The following is a 15943-nucleotide window of genomic DNA, read 5'->3' on the forward strand; positions in this document are numbered from 1 at the left end:
AATCCCTAATCGGGACTTCCCGGATCTACAGTGTGCGTGAATTAGCCGCGGGCAAGCCCAGAGGCGAGCACCCCTTACTAACCCCAAGAACGGACGTCTACCGGACGTGCCGGCCTCGAGCCAACCGCGCTGCAGTGCTGGGGTCTCTGTTTGGGCCCAGGTGGCCCTCAGGTTAGGATGGGGACATGCGGAGCCGCCTCAGGAGGACAGGGTGGGGGACTGGTCCGTAGCAACAAGCGCCGGAAGGCCAGCAGCACGGGGCTCCCGGGAGGAGTGAAAGCAGCTGTCAAGCAGTTACTGGCTGCTGATGGAGGAAAAATTCATTAGAAACTTCAGCTCAAACCAGCGTGAGCGAAAAAGGGAATCTGTGGGCTGCACAGCCAAACCGCACGCGCACAGAGGTACAGCTGGACCCAGGGAGGACTGGATTTAGAGATTCAACGGTCGTGAGGACTTCCTCTCTCCATGCACAAAACCCCACAGACGGGGCGGTCTGGACAGCGGGCATTTGTGCCCTACAGGTGGGCAAGCCCAAGGCCAAGGCACCTGCACACTCACTCTCGAGGAGGGTCCGCCTCCGGGCTTGCAGGCGGCCGCCTCCTCGCCCACCCTCCCATGGGCTCTGCTCTGCCTGAGCGCTCGTGGGCGCAGAGAAGGGCAGGCCCCCGAAGGGCACTCATCCCATCCTGGGGGGCCCCACCCTCAGGACGTCATCCAAACCTCCTTACCTCCTAATACCGTCCCCTTGGGGATCAGGACTTCAACATGTGAATTTGGTGGGGAGGACACGTTCAGGCTGTCGTGACCCAGGCCTCTGATTCGCCCCGACCGTTGGATTCATGCTCGCGATGGAGCTGTCCCCGCAAGGCCAAGGTCACCGGAGCAAGGAGAAGTGCGCCAGAATCCCAGCGTCCCCTCCCAGCTCTGGGCTGAGAGAACCAGGAGGCCTCCTGCTTGGCTTTGCCAGGCCACGTGCACTTTCCTGGCCAGCCGCTTTGGCCCAAAGGACGAGGCCACTATGATTGGCCTGGGCAGATCACATGCTCAGGCGGTCACATGGCCGCCAGGAAAGCTGGCGTGGGGAGGAAGCCTCCAGAGCGCCGTCGTATGTAGGCACCTCGCGCGACGCATGCCTGTTGCAAAGCGACCCGGAAGCGGAAGCGGATGCCGTGGGGCTGTGCGGGGCCCTCGCTGGCAGGAGACTCCTTGGTGGCGGGGCTGGAGATAATTCAGGGCACTTACTTTGCAAGGGGTTGAAAGCTGTGCGATGGCATTTTGTAAACCGGAAACGCTGTTTGTTACTATTAGGACAGAGGCGGGATGCCCCGGTGCTGTGGTTTCGCTGCAATTTACTTTAAAATGCTTCAGCGCCAAAAGAGCGATCTGAATGTGAGTCTGTAGCGCTTCATCTACACTCTCAGGGAGGCCAGGTGCCCCCAGGAGGGTAACTCCAGGGGGTGGTAATTAGAGTTTAATCAGAAGGCCATAGTCCAGAGGGGCTCCCACAGTGCTTCCGCTGTCTCTCTGATGGATACCAGAGGTGGTGTTAGCTGGCGTCATGAATGGAGGGATGGGTCCTCGTTGGTGAAGCACCGAGAAACCCCACGGACACGTGGGCGGGGTGTTAGAATCTACTGAGTCTTTCCTCCCTCCCACTTAGGAGTGTTGACCACCCACCGCCTGCGTGTCCAGCTGCTGATTCCGGAGGATGGGGGCCAACCCGAGTCTCACCAGCTGGGTCTCCAATCCCGCTGCGAGAGTACTGTCACATTGGCTTCAGGTGAGACCTTCTAGGGTGCGCCATGTTGGTGGAGCGCCCTGAGGAACGGAGAGTTTAGACGTCATCAAGCCCGCAGGAGACAGTGGGACTGATGGGTGCCCACTCGATAGGCAGTGTATGGGGGAGGAACTCGGTCAGAGACATGTAGCGGGAGTCACCCAACATGTAGCTGGGCGAGAACGGGAGTTACTCTTGTGACGAATGGCAGCTGCTCATATTAACCAAAGGAACGCCGTGGTTGTACGTGACCAAACTGGGAGGCGGGGGTGCACCTGGGTGGTTCAGTTGGCTTAAGGTCCGGCTCTTGATTTTGGCTCAGGTCATGATCTCACGGTTCGTGAGTTTGAGCCCTGCGTGGGGCTCCATGCCCCACGACAGCGGGGAGCCTGCTTGGGATCTCCTCCCTCCCTCTCTCTGTCTCTGTCTCTGTCTCTCTCTCTTTCAAAAAAAATAAAATAAACAACAAAAAAACGGGAGGTGGGAGGTGCCCTTGCGAGCTCAGGGGCCCTTCAGTTTTCATCAGAAATATCTGGCATCCATCAAGTCTCAGGGTCCCAGCTGGGCTGGAGGCTGGGACAGGCATCCAACCCCCAAAGACATGGGAAAGGGTGTTGGGTGAAAGGCAGGGCCCATTCACACTGAGACTGGGGGATGAACAAGCTTCATGAGGGAGAGAGAAGTCCCAAGGGATGAGGCAAAGACCTTGCAGCCGGAACTGGAGCCCAGCTGGAATCAGAGCTCATAAGAGGCTCCACGGATTCAAGCCTCAGAGTCCAGACTGCAGCCTCCTGAGAGACCTGGCAGAAGGGGACACGGGGGTGGTGCCACCTGTGTCACCTGCAGAAAGGAGGCGGCCTCAGAGCCTGGAAACCAAGCCTGCCAGCCTTCCATCCATAGCTGACACCCCGGAACCACTACCAGGAAATTCAGAGAGATTAGAACTCATGACGCCTTCGTCTTTATCAAGAACACTGAATCATCACCCTCTGTTTTCACCGATCAGCACTCTCAAGGTCATTGCAAAGACTACGAAGCTGGCGTGAAAATTGCCTCGAGCAGTTCAGTACTCAAACTGGCAGCTCAATTTTTCTGCAGAGGGAGGGAGTTTTTCCAGAACGTGAAAGAGGAAGAAGGCAGAGTGGGGCTGGGTGCTGTGGGCAAAAGGGCAGGGAAGAGGAGGGGACCTGCCACGGTAGCCCAGAGGAAGATTTCCAGGGACTTGCTGGACACATACATGTGAGGTGGTGTCCCCGGTCCCTCCTCCACCTGGCAGAAATCCTTAGCAAGTTCCCCACTGCTCATAAATGCATGTGTATCTCCTACTTCCAGTGTTAGAACTGACCTAAGCCAGTTAAGTCGTGGGTAACCATGCGGTTCCTTTGGTTAATACCAACAGCGGTCATTATTTAAAGGAGTTGAAAGTCCCCTACTCCCCTGTAACCTTGCTCCGAGGTTACCATAAAAGCAAGTCTCAGAATGAGTTCTGCCCTGAAAATAGACTTCTTTTTAGCAAGCAGGCAAGACTTTCAAGTGCAAGGGGATCATCTGGGGCCACAAAGGATGTAAACAGAGACCTCAAACAAAACATATCTTAGTGAGACCTGATATAAATGGATTTTCTTGTTTTGCTTTCCAAATTCCCCCATGTGACCTGACTCCCCAAGCAGAAGGGAAAAAGACAGTATGATAAAACATGAGCCTCGTGCACTGTGAAAGATTTGCAGGCGCAAATACGAGATGTTGTCGGGCCCCAAAGAAGCATTTCCCCCTCAAAAGCATCTACCAGGAAGATCTACGAGGAGACTGCCTCATGAAGGCACAAAGGGAATTGTGAGAGGGACAGGCTTTATCTGCTGCAGGTGCAGGGAGGAAGTCCAGTCCAGGAGGGTAGGGCTGGGTGTCTAGAATCTGCACGGGGCAACAGTCCTAAACCGGGTGAGCATCCGATACTGGGGTCCAGTCAGTCATGTACCATTGGGGGCAGAACTCAGCATTCAGCACAGAGGTCCCAACAGTGGTGATCCTCCAAAATCCAGGCAGATGGGTGACAGGTAGGAGGGCAACTGTGGGTTGTAGCACCGTAGCCACTGGGGTGACATTTTGGAAGACCCGAGGACTCCAGCCCTGAGCAGGAACTGAAAATGACAGAGGCTCAAGAGTGGGTTCTGGAGGGACTGAGTCACTTCCAGATAGAGACTGGGTTCAGAGAGTGAGAGAAAAACCCTAGTTATTGGAGACCGTCTGAACCAAGTTCAGGGCCACATACGCTGGCCATAACTGAAGCTTAAGCCCAGAGTGTTGAGCTACATCTCCTTACCTGCCCCTTCTAAGGTCGGGACTAATCCCCCCCCCCCCCCCAACAGAAGGGTTTTACCTCGGATGCGTTCAGCTGCAAGTAACCAGGAACCGAACTGTAAGTGGCTTTAACAATAAGGAGATTGTTGACTCACAAAATGGAAAGATTAATACAGCAGGCTTGCGGCTGACCTTTCCAGTGACTTTCTAGACTCTGCTTCTAGACTCTGCCTTTCTCGGGATGGTGGCTTCGTTTGCGGGCTGGTAGCAAAATGGCTACCTTGGGTGTGAACGGCACAACACCACAGGGTGAGCTCCCTTTGAGGCTCATAAGCCTTGTGGGCAGGATAGATTCCCTGAGCAAAACCCTCCTCCCCTTAGGAAGAAGGACGAGGAACGATACCAGCCACAACCAGAGTTTGCCAAGGGCAGGATGGGGCGCAGGTAGATAGGAGACTGGGATTCCCAGGGCTGTTGCCCCTCTGCTCAGCTGCTGGATCCGGGGCGAGCCACTTCAGCTCTTCGGTCCCCAATGTTTTTCATCTGAAGATAAAGTGATTAAACTAGAGAATCTTTAAGACTCTCCTCAGCTCTAAATAGTCTTGGACTCCATGAAATGGGTTGTTCGTGGATTACTCTCTACAAAGCCTCCGAGTTTGGGAAACGATTGTCATCCTTTGTGGAAGGTTACGCTTTCTAAAGATGGCCACAGCGACTCGTCCCATCCCGCAGGCCCATGGCCACTCTGCCATCGGGAAGTGGAGTCTGATTCTCATCCCCTTAAGTCTGTGCTGACCTGATAACTCGCTTGCTATCCCAGGGGACCATGGGAGCGTGTAACTACTGAACCGTGAGAGAAACTACCCTGACGGCCTTCCCAAAAGGCTATGCAGATTCCAGTTCTCTCAGAACACTAGCTGCTGAAGAATCTAGCACCGTAGAAGAAACCCCACTGGGCTGAGCCCGCCATGCTGGAGGGGCTCTGTATAGGCATTCATGCGGACCACCCGGCTGAACTTCCAGCCTGCGGCCAGCCTCACCTGCCGGCTCTGTGCATGTGCCATCTCGGCCATCCAGCCCCAGGAGACCTTCAGATGACTGAGGCCTCAGGTGACATCATACCGTGAGCCGCATGAGAGATCCCACAGGTGAAGAGTCCAGCTGAGCCTTTCGGAATTCCTAACCGCCCCCCCCCCAAACCATGAGCAAAATAAAATGGTTGCTGTTCTACACCCCTGTGTTTTGAAGCAATTTATCATACAGCAGGAGTAACCAGAATATCCACGCGGAAAAGTGGGCGTCGATGAGCCGGGAAAGATGTAGGGTCAACTTTGAGCAGTGGTTTCCGATCGTTGCAAAACCCTGAAGACATCTAATTTCTCGTTGTGGCTGTTTAAGAAATTGGGTGGAGAGATGCTTTGAGGAACGATCTGGCAGGGTCTTGCCCGGAGGGAATGACAACGGACCTTCACATTTATGCGGCCCGCTATAGTTGGTGAAAAGCGTACTAACTCAGCTGAATGTCACAGCTAAGGGCTAAGGCACAAATCAGCCTCCCTCCTGGACTTCCTGAGACTGTGACCCACCTGTTTTCCGTGGAGAGAACACTAATGGATGAGCAAAGCCTCCCTGTGGTGAGCGCCCATATGCATTGGGTACATTGCCACTCAGTCCCGATTGTCTCCATGTTGCGCCCTCATACGGGACAACAAGGGGGGCTGGAGTCCTCTGAGCTACCCAGTTTCCCAGCCGGGTCCCCCTCGTGCTCCTCGTGGAGCTTCCTCTGATGGCCTCGGTCCCGCCCCCTTTTACAGCTGTTTTTAGCAGCCGCTGCCTTGACTCTTAGCAGATACATCCTCTGGTTATTGGTTTTCCTTGCAGCGGGTGTGCAAACAAAACCTCACGACGATGGCCCCGCGAGATGGGCAGGGCAGATACAACCACCGCTATTGTAGCAGCCGGCCTTCAAGGTGACCCCCGGGGGGGTCCGCACCTTCTGACGTTCACATCCTCGAACAGGGTTGCCTTGGGTAACAAATAGGATAGTGCAGAGGTGACAGGGCTTGACTTCAGAGGCTAGAGCATCCAAGATAGTGTGGCTTCTGTCCTTCTGTCTCCGATTTGCTCACTCTGGGCAGAGCCAGCTCTCCCACTCAAAACTCAAGTGGCAAGAAACCAAGGGCTCCTGCCAGCAGCCGCGTGAAAGAGCCGTCTGGAAAGCAGGTCCCCCAGGCCCAGTCAAGCCTTCAGATGACGAGAGCCCCAGTGGATATCTGGCCCACCTGCCATGAAAGGTCGGGAGCCCAGACTCCCCAGCCGAGTTGCTCCCAAATTCCTGAGCCTCAGAAACAACGTGAGATGATCAGTGCTTAAGACACTACGTTTTGAAGGAGGTTTTTTTTTTTTTTTTAAGTGATAGATAATGAATAGAAACATCCTCTGAGACACAGAGCCTCAGAGATGGACAGTGACTAGCCCAGAGATGCACAGCTAGAGCTGCGGCGGAACAGGGAAGAGAGCCCTCACCGTGTGACCTGCTGATCTGTGACCGGCCTCATGATTCAGCTATTCCCCACTTTGGCCCCAGAGAAGGGAGAGATGAGGTTGTAGGCATGACACAGCAAGCTGACTGAGCGGGCCCGGCTGGGCTCGGAGCCTAGACCCGCAAGGCAACTCGACTGGGAATCCAGGTGAGGGAGACTGGCTGGGACCCACTGTTCCCCCTCGCGCAGGGCCCCCGTGATGAGAAACAATTCAGCGACGGGGACATCTTCTCACCCAGGCGGACACACACACACACACGCACACACACACACGCACACACACACTTCACACATGCGTTCTGGACGCCAGCCCCTACCACAAATGAGACTACCATGACCTGCGATGCTGTGATTCTGCTGGGCTGTGGTGAAGAAGGTTTGCGGTGCTGGGGCTGAGCGCGGAAGGTCCCGGACTACGACTCAGGGTCAGCCTTGCCTCCCAGTGTCCCTGCTGCTGATTCATGTGTCCACTTTAGAGAAGTCACCCCAGCAAGGGGTGCTTTTGGTTCCCATGTGAATCACTGGCCGTGTGATCGCTGGTCACCCGTCCGCAGGCTGGGCTGTGGGCTCCATGAGCCTCCCGTAGTGACCAGCGTGGTGGTCATGGGTCAGCAGGTAGCCAACCTACGTGGCTGTTTTCTCATCCTTCCAGCTGGATCGGACTTATTCCAGCAAGAGCTACTGTGGCCCCTGGGTAGGAGTAAGATCGGGCAAGTCAAGAGGGTAGGCAAGATAAAAAGATGGGGAGGGCTAAGCAGTCCTGGCTCGTGTTCCTGGTCCCCAGTCAGGCTGTCAACAATGTGGAGGGAGCTGCCGGGTAGAGCCATAGAGCACGGACTGCGGTTCCCAGCGGGAAGCAGAAAAATGCCCGAACCGGAGGGCAGCCCCTTGGCATCCCGCAGAAGAGAGCTAGGGAGAGAACCTGAGGCGGTGACATATCACGATAAAGGACCTCAGCGACCTGGCAGAGGGCCCTGTGCCTGATTCCCCATGCGACATTCGAGGACATCCACAACGGAGAGGAAAAAATCATAGAGTCAGGATGCCTGGGTTCGAATCTAAACCCCAGATCCCATCACTTGGAGAATCTTGGAAAAGTTGTTAGTCAATCTGGGCCTCAGTTTCCTCAAGAGTAAAGTCAAGCGAATGGTTTTCAAACTGGGCTCCTTACAGCCCTAGGGTTTTGCAGACCCACCTAGAGTCTGCCATTGGGAGGGAGCCTTTAAGCCAAGACTGTCCAGTCAAAGTGTAAAGTGAGTCACATATGCCATTTAAAATGTTTTAGCAGCCACGTTTTTAAAAATCTAAAACTCAGTGGGTGGTGTTAATTTTCACTCAATATATCTAAGAGATTATTTCATGTGGTCAGTTTATTACATTTGCTAATAGGATATTTTACGTTCTCTTTCTTGTACTAAATCTTCAGCGTCTAGTGTGCAATGTGCACTTAAGCACATCTCAGTTCACTCATATCCACATACCCTGTGCTCAATAGCCACGGTTGTGTACTTGGCTGGTGAAGAGGGAGGCAGGGGGGCCTGTAAAGGGAGAAGACTGCCTCCTGGTGGACAAAACAGGGGAGTGTGTGGGGAAAACCCCCGAGAAGCCATGTGTGTTTGGGGCTTCATCCAGCCAAGGGCGTGAAGGTAGGGGAAGGAGCGTGACAACAGAGGTCGTGAATTCATCTGGCCTTTCCCGCGCCATGAGATGTTCGTGACAGCTAGCCAAGGTCTCAGTTGCTCTGAAAATGCCTTTGCATTGTGAACTGTCACGTGCATTACCTCGGTTTGAGGCTGGCCTTGTATAGGATTATGATCCAAGGGAATGGGTGGCCATTTGGGGAGAGCACACGCAAATTAGAGAAGCAGGGCGACGCGGGACTCCTGAGGAATTTGGGCGTGAGAACGAATGGCAACCCCAACACTGGGGAGAGTGGATGTGGGCTCTTCCCTCAAGGAATTTTGCTGTGAAGGAGCGGGGCATAGCAGGGGGTGGAGCACAGACCCGAGGGTGTTTTGAGTGGGGGAAAAAATACTGGGACAACAATACAGCTGCTGAACAATTGTCATGAGAAGATCAAAGGAATCAGAGTCATTCATTCGAGAGGCAGGAGAGCAGAGCTGGTTAGGAATAGACTCCGGAACCAGCTTTACTGGCTCCCGGAGGGTGTGTGACTTTCAGCAGGTTACCCCGTCTCTCTGTGCCTCAGTTCCCCCGTCTATACAACGTAGATGATAATAGTGTGCAGTGTGATGAGTTGTGTTTGACGTGAGGATTAACATATGCCGAATGCTCAGAACAGACGTAAGGAGGGGTCATGTATTAGCTGCTATGATTATAGGAATTCCTTTAAGGGGCAGTATTTTCTGTGAGTGCTCACACAGGGGTCAGCCCCTTCCTCAGTGAGTTGAAGTTCAAGGGGAATTATGTGGCAAGTCTGAGTATCCTCTATTCAGAAGTGACAGTGTTATTTCAATAGAGGGCAGTGGCCCACAGTAAGTTCTCTAACATCTTCAACTTGTGACTTCCAAGAAAGCCAGCTTCCTGACCCAGTTGGGGACACTTGGCACCGGGGAGGTCCAGCCCCCTGTTTTACCAATATAGAAGCTTCCCTCAGGGCGCCTGGATGGCTCAGTTAGTCAAGCGTCCGACTCTTCCTCTCGGCTCAGGTCACGATCTCGCGGTTGGTGAGTTCAAGTCCCGCATGCATCGGGCTCTGCGCTCACGGCGTGGAGCCTTCTTGAGATTCTGTCTCTCCTTCTCTCTGCTCCTCCCCTGCTTGCTTGGCTTCTTTCGCTCTCTCTCTATATATAAATAAATAAACATTAAAAAAAATTTTTTTTTTTTTGTAAGAAGCTTCCCTCCTTCCCAGGGAAGTAGCTGAACTTACCAGGATTCACAATTCTACCTTTCAACTTTGATGTTGATGATTTCAATAATCTAATTTTTTTTTTTTTTTTCAAAATAATGCCTACCGTTTGTTGAGCCACTGAATGGCCACCAATGACCAACATCACGTCTAGCCCATCAATTCTGCAAGGGGAGTATCTTTTCCATGTTATAGCTGTGCCTCCCAGTCTTGCCTAAATTACAGGACTCTCCTGAGCAGTCGTTTTGCTTACCAAATCTAAGCCCCTGGGCCACCTCGATCTTGGCCACACTTGGGAGGGAGGGAGGGATGCGACAAAAAAAAAAAAAAAGAAAAATCCTGGTGGTCCAGATCCGCGCTCCAGGCCAATTAACCGGAAATCTCTGGCTGTGAGACGTCAGCATCTTCAGACTCCCCTGCGGATTCAGTGTAGCCCAGATCAAAAACCACGGGCTCTGAAGACGCGATTTTGGTTCTGGACCCGAACCGTCCTCAAAATCGTGCCTGGAGCATTTTTGCAGTCTGCCTGGACGCACAGAACCCCAGTGTGCATGCGTTTAGTTGACCTGAATGACACTGTGCCACAAACACGGTCCAGAATACTTCTTTCTACTCGACATCATGTTTTTGAGCTGCAGCCGCGGAGACCCATTTCTGGCTGCTGCTTTGTGTCACTATGTGTGCACGTATCGACACTGTATATGTGCGTCCCCTAGTGACAGACTATTTTATTTTATTTCATTTTATTTCTTTGCCATCAAACACGACGCTGCAGTGAGCGTCTCCCCAACTCCCTGCTGAGGCCTGTGCGGAGTGTCTCTGGATAAGGACCCTCCCCCCACCCCCCGGAGTGAAGCTTGGGGGTCAGAGGATATCTGCAGGCTCAATTCCACCCAGATGGTCCTCCGAGCGAGCGTTACACCCGTTCACACTCCCACCAGCCCTGCCCTGAGGGTCCTCGCTTTCTCCCTTCTCATCAGCCTTTGATACTATGAGTTTCTGATTTTCACTTGGGTAAAAAAAAAAAAAACGATGTCCGTAGCTTACATCTGCATATACCTGATTGCTGTGCAAGTCCCATATTCCCAGAGCCGTTTGGGACCTGAATTCAAAGGGCTGCACAGAGGGAAGTCTCCATCCAAGAACCAGTAGAAATTCCTGAGCGATGACCAGGGCTCGGCCAGGTCTGTACCACGAAGTAGACATGGCCCAGGAGGAAACGGGGACTCAGAGGTCATCATGACCGACCCGTGGGTCATCTAGGCAGTTCCTATGAGAACCGGCATCAGGATCCAGGGGTTCTGACCCCTCACCAAGGCTCTTCCTACTAGATTGGGTGGTACCTGGAGCCCATCAACAAGAGAAGTTTCCCTGCCAAGCCCGGGGTTCAGACTTTTGTGGGACAGCTGGGGGTTCTCTTTGTTTTTCTGTTTTGTTTCTTTTATTTAAAAATTTATTTATTTGGTTTTATTTTGTTTTACTTTATTTTATTTTAATTTAATTTTATATGTTGAGAGAGAGAGAGTATACATGTAAGCAGGGGAGAGGGGGGAGGGAGAGAGAGGGAATCTTAAGCAGGCTCCACGCTCGGCAGGGAGCCAGACATGGGGCTCGAACCCCTGGCTCAGGGATCATGACCTGAGCTGAAATCGAGAGTCGGAAGCTCAATCTGACTCTTTGTTTCTTTAATCAGCTTCACGGAGATGGGTAATTCACATTCGATGAAAAGTACCCCCGTGAAACGGGCATTCCCCCAAGTCTACACCAGTGTGACCACCACCAGTCAAGATAGAAAACATTCCTGACACCCCCAAAAGTGCCCTTGCAATCACCCACCTTCCTAGACAAATCACCCACCCCAGGCAGCCAGCGATTTGCTGTCAGTGTGGTTTAGATTCATCTTTCCCAGAGTTTCTACCACTGCAGATTAGATTTATCCTTCCCCGAGTTTCCCAAGTTCCATTCAGTTCTGAATCAACTTGTGGGTGTTACTCAGCATGCTGTGTGTGAGAGCCTTCTGCGCTGTTGCACGTAATAGTAGCCTGTTCCTTTCCATCGCTCACTTCTCTCCCGTCGGATGACTATACCACAATCTGGCGGTCCGTTCACTGGTTGATGGACCTTCGGTTGTTTCCAGTTTGGGGCTATAGCAAATAAAGCTGCTGCAAACCTTTTTTGTCCAAGGCCTTGTGGGGAGAGCAGGACCGGGACCGGGCGGAGGCGTCCAAGGTGCAAAACTGAACGACACTCCCCCCAGCGCCAGGAAGGAGCCAGCTCAGCACCCGCCTGGACCTGAGAGTGAGCGCCTCCTTAAACACGCCCCCCCCCCCCAGCGTCTCCCTTGCCTCACCCTGGTTCTGGGACTGGCGATCAGAGGTTTTTGTTGTGCGGCAGGATATTCATGGTCCACTTAGAGCCCAGGAACAGAGCCAGAGTCTGAGTTTCTCAGCGTGTGAGCTGAAAGACCCCTCGTGCGGCCTGGTTACCTGCTGAGCTCATTGGACTTGGGGATCCCTGCCCCCTCCCACCACCTTCCCGCATCAGGATTTCTGGGCCAAGCGCCTGGAGATTGTGTCTGGTACAACATAAGGGACACACCAGTACTCTGCAGTTGTAAACCCATGGCCATGGGCAGTCAACAGCCGTTGAAGCTTTTAAAGCCGAGCAGTAGGAGGACCAAAGCTTGTTTGTTCGTTTAGGTTGGAAGTCACTGAAGATTCACAGGAAGCGGTGAAAATGGCATAGAGAGAGAGCGCCTACCCATCACTCCTTTCCTGCCGAGGGTCACGTCCTTGGCTGCGGCGCGATATCACCGGGAACGGGACATTGATACAATGTGTGGATCTGTTCCGTCTTATCGAGTGTGCAGATCCCGGTAACCACCACTCCCGCCGAGACTCTTCCCTGACCGCGCCAACCCCCTATCCCCTGGCAACGACCCATCTGTTTTCCGTCTCCAGGATTTTGTCATTTCAAGAACGCTATGTGAATTGAATGGCACGGCCTGTGACCTTTTGAGATCGCAGGGCTTTTGTTTTTGTTTTTGTTTTTGTTTTTGTTCTACTCATCATAACCCCCCCCCCCCGAGATGTATCCGAGGAGTTGCACACCCCAAAAGCATGCTCCTTTTTATTTTATCACTGGGTAGCAGTAGCCCACGACATGCCATCGAGCCATTCACCCATTGAGAGACTTTTTGGTTGTCTCTAGTTCGGGGCTCTCGAGCATTAACCTTCTGCAAATATTCACGTGTAGGTTTTTGTGAGAAGGTGAATTCTCGTTTCTCTGGGATCAACGCCCAAGAGTCCTTACCAGTGTGTGTTCAGGGTGGCCAGACGCTGCCGAGCTCTTTGCCAGGAGGGCTGTGTCTTTTTGCTTTTCCGGCAGCGACGCAGGGGGACATCTAGTTTCTCCACATCCTCGCCGGGATCTGGTGGTGTTACTGTGCTTGATTTTCTCTCGTATAGGTATGTGGTGGTATTTCATCACCATTCATACTTCCCTCACGGCTGGCGATGTGAAATGTCTTTTCGTGCACTTGTCCGCCGTTTGTCTATCCTCTTCGGTGAAATGTCCCTTCAAGTCCTTTGCCAACTTTTAACTGAATTGTTTCTTTGTTTGTTTGTTTTACTACTGAAGGTCAAGGATCCTCTGTATATCCCGAATGTGTATATGCAGAATCCTTTGTCTCCTACGTGGTTCTCAAGTATTCTCCCCCAGTCCGTGGCTGGTCTTACAGGGTCACTTGCAGAGCAAACGTGTTTCATTTTGCTGGAGTCTGATCTATCTGTCTTAGGCTTGTGACACTTTGGTGTTATGTCTGAGAGCCCTTCACCAAGCTGTAGGTCCCCCAAATCATCTCTTATGTTTTTCTAATTTTACATATGCGAGTATGTCCGTGATGCATTTTGAGTTAAGTGGTGTGAAAAGTCCAACATTCAGATCGAGGTTCTCCTTCCTTCCTTCTTTTCTTCCTATTCTTTGCCTTGCCTTCCTGCGTTAGCCATTTACTTCCTTTACTTTCCACATTGCTTTTAGAATAAGCCTGTGCATGCCTACAAAAAAAAATCTTAAGAGATTTTGACAGAATTGCATTGTAACTACGTATCGTTTTGGAGAGAAATGACACTTTTACTGTGATGGATCTTCCACCCCGTGAACATGGGACGTCGCTCCATTTATTTAGATCTCCTTTCGATTGCGTCAACATTTTGTAATTTTCAGCATCCATGTTCTAGACACCTTTTGGTGGTGTATGCACAAATATTTCTTTTCTGAGAGATTGTAAATGGTACTGTACTTTAATTTTGCTTTCCATGTGTTTATGGTTAGCATAAAGAAATACAATTGCTTTTTATATGTTAATCTTTTTTTTAATTTTATTTTTTATTTTTTAAAATTTACATCCAAGTTAGCATCCAGTGCAACAATGATTTCGGGAGTAGACTCCTTAGCGCCCCTTCCCCATTTAGCCCATCTCCCCTCCCACAACCCCTCCAGGAACCCTCAGTTTGTTCTCCATATTTATGAGTCTCTTCTGTTTTGTCCCCTCCCTGTTTTCGTATTATTTTTGTTTCCCTTCCCTTATGTTCATCTGTTTTGTGTCTTAAAGTCCTCATATGAGTGAAGTCATATGATATTTGTCTTTCTCTGACTAATTTCACTTAGCATAATACCCTCCAGTTCCATCCACGTAGTTGCAAATGGCAAGATTTCATTCTTTTTGATTGCCGAGTAATACTCCATTGTGTGTGTGTGTGTGTGTGTGTGTGTGTGTATACACACCATATCTTCTTTATCCATTCATCCATCGATGGACATTTGGGCTCTTTCCATACTTTGGGTATTGTTGATAGTGCTGCCGTAAACATGGGGGTGCATGTGTCCCTTCGAAACTGCACACCTGTATCCCGTGGATAAATGCCTAGTCGTGCCATTGCTGGGTCATAGGGTAGTTCTATTTTTAGTTTTTTGAGGAACCTCCATACTGTTTTCCAGAGTGGCTGCACCAGCTTGCATTCCCATATGTGTTGATCTTATATTCAACTTTGCTAAACTCTTTTACTGGCTTAGGAATTGTTACAGTCTTGTTTTGTTTTTGGATATTCTTGGTATTTTCTATGCAGATTATTATGCCACCTGCAAACAGGTACAGTTTTATTTCTTGCTTCCCATTCTGTGTGCCTTTTATTTCCTTTTCTTGCCTTACTATACTGAATAAGAGTGTTAAAAGCATGTGTTTTTGTCTTGTTCCCAGTCTTACCAGGAAACATTCAGTCTTTCACCTACTCGTGTGATGTTAGCTGCTGGTCATTGTTACACATGTTCTTTATCAAGTTAAGAAAGTTCCCCCATCCCCGGTTCTTGAGTGTTTGATCATGAATGGGTGTTGAATTTTGTCAAATGCTTTTACTGTATTAGTTGCTATGTATCTTCTGTACTATTTTTTGTCTCGTTTGGGTCTAGGGTAATACTGACCTCACAACGTGAGTTGAGAAATGTTCTCCTCTATTTTCCTGAAGGGATTATGTAAAATTAGCATTTACTCTTCTTTGCACATTTGGAAGAATTCCCCATCCAAATTATTTGGACCTGGAGATTTTTTTTTCAGGAGTTTTTGTAAATTGTTTTTAACGTTTTATTTATTTTTGAGAGAGTGCAAGTTGGGGAGGGGCAGAGGATCCGAAGTGGGCTCTGTGCTGACAGCAGAGAGCCCAATGCGGGGCTTGAACCCACGAACCACGAGATCATGACCTGAGCCGAAGTCGGACGCTCAACCGACGGAGCCACCCAGGCTCCCCTCTCAGGAGTTTTAAAATTATGACTTCAGGGGCACCTGGGTGGCTCCGTCGGTTAAGCGTCTGACTTCGGCTCAGGTCATTCACGCGGTTCCTGAGTTCGAGCCCCACCTCAGGCTCTGTGCTGACAGTTCAGAGCCTGGGCCTGCTTCTGATTCTGTGTCTTTCTCTCTCCGTCCCTCCCCTACTGGTGCGCTCTCTCTCTCTCTCTCAAAAATAAACATAAAAAATTTTTTAGATTAAATTATGACTTCAATTTCCTTAAAAGTCACAAGGCCATTGAGTTAATTTATTTCATTTGGGGGAAGCTGTGGTAGCCTGTGTAATCAGTTTGCTTCATCCAAGTTGTAGAGTTGTCTGTAGGATTTGACTACTCTCCTGTGATGTCTGCAAGGTCTGTAGTGACATGTCTGTTTCATTCCTGATATTAGCAATTTGTGCTTTTCTCTCTCTCTCGTTTTTTCTGTCAGTCTTTCTAGAGATGTATTACGTTTATCCCATCTTCTCAAAGAACAAACTCTTGTTTCATTTTTCTGTTGTCTTTATGTTTTCAATTTAAAATTTTTTTTTCAACGTTTTTTATTTATTTTTGGGACAGAGAGAGACAGAGCATGAACGGGGGAGGGGCAGAGAGAGAGGGAGACACAGAATCAGAAAC

At 50.8% G+C, this 15943-nt stretch overlaps 2 long non-coding RNA genes across 2 annotated transcripts in view; one reads left to right on the forward strand and one right to left on the reverse strand.

The window, feature by feature from the left end:
- LOC106969046 (uncharacterized) overlaps nucleotides 1–2872 on the reverse strand; it is a 54223-nt gene extending 51351 nt beyond the window's left edge. The window contains exon 1 of the long non-coding RNA XR_008297165.1: nucleotides 729–2872. This is a non-coding gene — a long non-coding RNA (uncharacterized LOC106969046). The remainder of the gene's footprint in view (nucleotides 1–728) is intronic.
- On the forward strand, nucleotides 352–5336 carry LOC128314910 (uncharacterized). Its single transcript, XR_008297166.1, has 3 exons — nucleotides 352–1389; nucleotides 1664–1780; nucleotides 4457–5336. It is a non-coding gene; the product is annotated as an uncharacterized LOC128314910 (long non-coding RNA).
- Nucleotides 5337–15943: the final 10607 nt, after the last annotated feature.

Source organism: Acinonyx jubatus, chromosome A2, assembly GCF_027475565.1.
Source record: "Acinonyx jubatus isolate Ajub_Pintada_27869175 chromosome A2, VMU_Ajub_asm_v1.0, whole genome shotgun sequence".
In the NCBI taxonomy this organism is placed as follows: Eukaryota; Metazoa; Chordata; class Mammalia; order Carnivora; family Felidae; genus Acinonyx; species Acinonyx jubatus.